This window comes from Babylonia areolata, chromosome 10, assembly GCF_041734735.1.
Source record: "Babylonia areolata isolate BAREFJ2019XMU chromosome 10, ASM4173473v1, whole genome shotgun sequence".
Taxonomy (NCBI): domain Eukaryota; kingdom Metazoa; phylum Mollusca; class Gastropoda; order Neogastropoda; family Buccinidae; genus Babylonia; species Babylonia areolata.
Genome location: NC_134885.1, coordinates 37,150,301 through 37,155,300, shown reverse-complemented (window position 1 = coordinate 37,155,300; position 5,000 = coordinate 37,150,301). Strand labels below are relative to the sequence as shown.

Below are 5,000 nucleotides of genomic sequence, written 5' to 3'. Positions count from 1 at the left end.
CCCCCTCCCCCCCCCCACACACACTATCCCACACACACCTTCTCCTTCCACTCCCCCTCTCCCTCCCTCCCCTTCACTTTTTTTCTATTTTTTTTTCTTCTTCTTTTTCGTCTAATAAAAAGCGGAAAGACGTTAAATTGAAGACTACTTCACACAACAACAACAACAACAATAACACCCGAAAACAAAATCCAATGGAGTCAAGCGCACTTTCAGTTTCAGCAGACAGACAGAGTCGCCATGTTGCCTTACCCGGACGTCCCAGAGTGAAGGGGCTGAACTTTTCACTGACTTCCGGTTTCCTAACGAACATGGTCTGCGTGGCGAAAATTGAACGAAGCGTGCGCGCAGTGACTGTGGAAGCAAACACAGGAGCCGACTCGCAACAATCAGCTCACAATCGATCGTCAGCTGTGGGGCTAAACAGCTAGTAGTGTGAGGGGCCTTCATTCAGGTTGTACTTCCCGAAAGCTGTTGTTTTGTGAGTGGCAATTTCTTCTCTCTTCTTCTTCTTCTTCTTCTTCTTCTTCTCCATATTCTTCTTCTTCTTCTTCTCTCTCTCTCTAGTGTTTTCCCCCGTTGCCTATTTATTTATTTATTCATTTGATTGTTTATTTGATCGTTTATTTATTTATTTATTTATTTATCTATTTGATTTTGTTTATTTGATCGTTTGTATATCTGTTTGATTGTTTACCGATTATTTATATTTGTTCATTTATCTACTGAATCACTGATAAATATGTGGCCTGTCTTTTCTTTGATTGTTTAGTTTTTGTTTATGCTTCTACATTATTTTCTTCTTTTTTTATTTTATTTGTTTGCTGTTTTTGTTTCTGTCTTTTCTTTTTTCTTTTTGGTTTTCTTTGTTCCTTTGTTTCTTTGTATGTTAGTTTGTTTCTTTCTTTATTTCTTTCTTTCTTTCTATCTTCCTTTGTTCTTTTGTTTCTTTCTTTCTTCATCTGTTTCTTTGTTCCTTTCTTCCTCCGTTCCTTTCTTTGTTCCTTTGTTTCTTTGTTCCTTTGTTCTTCCTCTCTTCCTTTGTTCCCCCGTTCCTTTTTCTTTGTTCCTTTCTTCCTCTGTTCCTTTCTTCCTTCCTCTCTTCCTTTGTTTCTTTGTTCCTTGTTTTTCTTCTGTTCCTTTCTTTGTTCCTTTCTTTTCTTCCTTTGTTCCTTCCTTTGTTCCTTTTTTCTTCCTTCCTTTGTTCCTTTCTTTGTTCCGTTGTTTCTTCCTTTCTTCCTTACTGTCTTCCTCTCTTCCTTTGTTCCTTTCTTCTTTTGTTTCTTCCTCTCTTCCTTTGTTTCTCCCTCTCTTCCTTTGTTTCTTTCTTCCTCTCTTCCTTTCTTCCATTGTTTCTTTCTTCCTCTCTTCCTTTGTTCCGTTGTTTTTCTTCCCCTCTTCCTTTGTTCCGTTGTTTCCTCTCTTCCTTTCTTCCATTGTTTCTTCTTCCTCTCTTCCTTTCTTCCATTGTTTCTTCTTCCTCTCTTCCTTTCTTCCATTGTTTCTTCTTCCTCTCTTCCTTTGTTCCGTTGTTTCTTAATTTGTTCCTTTCTTCCTTTCGTTATGGCCTATCTATTTGATTGCTTTTCTACATACATATACTTATTGTATTGTTTGATGTTGTTGGTTCTCTTTCATTTCTTTTTTTTTATTTTTTAATTTGTTTTCCTCCTTCCTTCCTTCCTTCCTTTCTTTCTTTCTTTCTTTCTTTCCCTCTTTCTCTCTCTCTTTCATAATGTATACATGTATCTATTTATTTGACAGTTCATTCATTAATTTTCTTTCTTTCTGTCTGACTCTTTTTCTGTCTCTTTCTTTCTTCAGTTCTTGCTGTCTTTTCTTTTCTTTCTTTCTTTCTTTTTTTCTTTCTCTCACTCACTCTACACTTTATTTCTCTACCCCTTTCTCGCTCTCTCTCACTATCTCTGTCTCTCTCTCACCCCTTCTCTCTCTACCCCCCCTCTCTCTCTCTCTCTCCCCCTCTCTCTCCCCTCTCTTTCTCTCAACCCCCTCTCTCTCACCCCCCTCTATCTCCCCTCTCTCTTTCTCTCTCCCACCTCTCCCCCCTTTCTCTCCCCCCTCTCTCTCTCCCCTCTCTTTCTCCCACCTCTCTCTCCCCCCCTCTCTCTCCCCTCCCCCCTCTCTCTCCCCTCTCCTCTCTCTCTCCCCGCTCTCTCTTTCCTCCCTCCCCACACTCTCACTCCCCTCTCCCCTCTCTCTCTTTCTCTCACCCCCCTCTCTCTTACACCTCTCTCTCTTTCTCTCTCCCCCCTCTCTCCCCCCCCTCTGTCACCCTCCTCCCTCTCTCTCCCCCTCTCTCTCTCTCCCCCTCTCTCTCCCCGCTCTCTCACTTTCCTCCCTCTCCACTCTCTCTATCTCACCCCCTCTCTCTCCTATTTCAAACCCCACCTCTCTCTCCCCTCTCTCTCTTTCTCTCACCCCTCTCTCTCTCACCTCTCTCTCTCCCCTCTCTCTCTTTCTCACTCCCCCCTCGCTCTCCCCCTCTCTCTCCCCCCTCTCTCTCTCAACCCTCTCTCTCTCTCACCCTCCCTCTTTCTCCTACCCCTCTCTCTTTCTCTCACCCTCTCTCTCTCACCACTCTCTTTCTCTCCCCCCCCTTTCTCTCACCCCCCCCCTCTCTGTCCCCCCTCTCTCCTTTCTCTTTCCTCCCTCCCCCTCTCCACTTCTCTCTCTCTCCCTCTCTTTCTTTCTCCCACCCCCGCTTCTTTCTCCCTTTCCCCGCTTCTTTCTCCCCACATGTCTCGCTTCTTTCTCCCCACAAGCCTCGCTTTTCCCCACCCTCCGTCCCTTCCATTGTTTTATTTATTCATTTATTTATTGTTTATTTTTGGGGGGATGGTGGGGTGTGTGTGTGTGTGTGGGGGGGGGGGGAAGGGTGCAGGGGTGTCGGGGGGGGGGGGGGGGGGGGGGGGGGGGGGGGGGGGGCGGGGGGCGTGGGGGATGTTGTTTAAAAGAAGTTAGAAGAATATGTTTACGAATGACGAAGCAGCCTTAACACGTAGATGAGTTAGTAGGTATACGTGTGTGTGGTCCAGGAGCCAGTTGCATTGCTCGGACGGAAGAGCCTAGTATGGTCGTAACCCGCTACTAACTGTGCGTAGTATGGAACTGACCAATGGCGTAGTTCGGTCAACGTAGGCATTTAGTCAAGTGTAACTGTCAAAAAGTTAGAGCCAAGCAATGCAGCAGGCATCAGGTGCGTTTAGTTTTCTTTCTCGGTCGGTATGTTTTGTTCCTTTTTTTGTATCAGGCGGACAAAAAAAAGAAAAAAAACAAGAAAAAAGAAAAAAATCGCAATCTGTTATCCGAGTGCATTGCGATTACCTAATGTCATAATTATGATGTCATGTTGCTAACAGAGAATTTGTGCGATATATGTAAAAAAAAAAAAAAAAAAAAAAAAGAAAGAAAAAAAAAAAAAAAAGGAACTTTTTGATGATGAAAATGTTTCATGAAAAAATATAGCCTTCACTGTATGAAAAAAAAAGAAAGAAAAAAAAAGAGAAAAAAGAGAAAAGAAATCAGATAAAGCTTCACTCTGGGTTTTCATTATCTGTTCATGCATTTGATAATCAGTTTATTTCTTTTTCTATTCCTTTTCTTTCTTTCTTCTTTTTTTGTTTGTTTAGTTTTCGTTTTTGTTTTTTTTCTGTCACCAGAGTCTAAAACTACTAAATCATGGCCCCCTAATATGTTTGAATAAGCAAAAAAAGAAAAAAAAAAAAAGAAAAAAAAAAGGGAAACTCACTGATTGTTACAAGTCGAATTACAGAAAAGTCATGCTTAACCGAAGCCTCACGTCACGTTACTCCAGAAACGTCATAAGTCATGTCATGAAAAAAAAAAAACACAAAAAAACCCCAGCCCACTTTTTAACCCATCAGAACCAGCACACGAACATAATGTATCATAACATAACATAATTCGCAATACATTTATTTCATTTTCCACAGACTTACTTACAGTTAACACTACAGACATAGCAACACCTTCAGTCAGCAACTCCCGTCTGTCACAAATTCTCCCTGTGACCTATCAATGTTCGATTTGTTGTTAAAGAGTTTTACGACGGTGTATTTCCATTAAGTATGTCAATCACCCTTATCACGGCCTGGAGAGGGGGGGGGGGGGGTGGGGGGTGGGGGGGGGAGGGGGCGGGGGGGGGGGGGGGGGGGGGGGGGGGGGGGGGGGGGGGGGGGGGGGGGGGGGGGGGGGGGGGGGGGGGGCGGGAGGGGGGGGAGGGGAGGGCGCGTGTGTGTGTGTGGTGGGTGCGTTGGTGGGTATGGAGTTGGGGGGAGGTGTGTCAGATTTAAGTGGGTGGGTGGTGAGTTGGTGGGTATGTGGGGGGGATGTGGGTGGTGATAAGTGTTATTGTAATGGCTTTGGGCTGGCGACGTACCAAATCGCTTGTTTCCAGTTTCCCCCCCTCCCCCCCACCCCTTTTTTTGTGTTTTTGGTTTATCGCTAATGACCTGGAGGATTTGGTTGGTTAGTTGGTCGGTTGGTTGGTTCGTTAGTTGCGGAAAAAAAAAGTTTGAGGGATTGTGTGTGTGTGTGTGTGTGTGTGTGTGTGTGTGTGTTGTGTGTGTGTATTTGTATGTGCGCGCGCGTGTGCGTGTGCATGCGTGCGTGCACGCGCGTATTTGTGTGTGTGTGTGTGTGTATGAATGCTTGAATGCGTGATCGCATGCGCGCGTGTGTGTGTGTGTTAAGTGGAGTGGAGAAAACATTTTGTCCTGAATGTCAAACTGCCTTTCTCGTTAACCACCCCCCCCACCACCACCCCGCCACCCCTCCCCCCCTACCCTTATACCCTTCACCACCCTTTCCGATATCGTTGTAAGTGTCAGAAACGCCCGCCATCCCCCCACGCCCCCACACCCCCATTTCACTTCACGTAACCGTTAATCGCCATAGTCACTGGCAACAACCCACTCTTTCTGTTGTTGTCAATGTCTCGCCGTATTCCTTCGGCAGCA

The 5,000-nt window shown here is 44.9% G+C and overlaps 1 protein-coding gene across 1 annotated transcript in view; it reads left to right on the top strand.

Moving 5' to 3' along the window:
• The first annotated feature begins 358 nt into the window (after positions 1–358).
• LOC143286576 (uncharacterized) overlaps positions 359–5,000 on the top strand; it is a 22,618-nt gene continuing 17,976 nt past the window's right edge. Inside the window, exon 1 of the mRNA XM_076594191.1 lies at positions 359–481. The gene's annotated coding sequence lies outside the window, so the exon portion shown is untranslated. The remainder of the gene's footprint in view (positions 482–5,000) is intronic.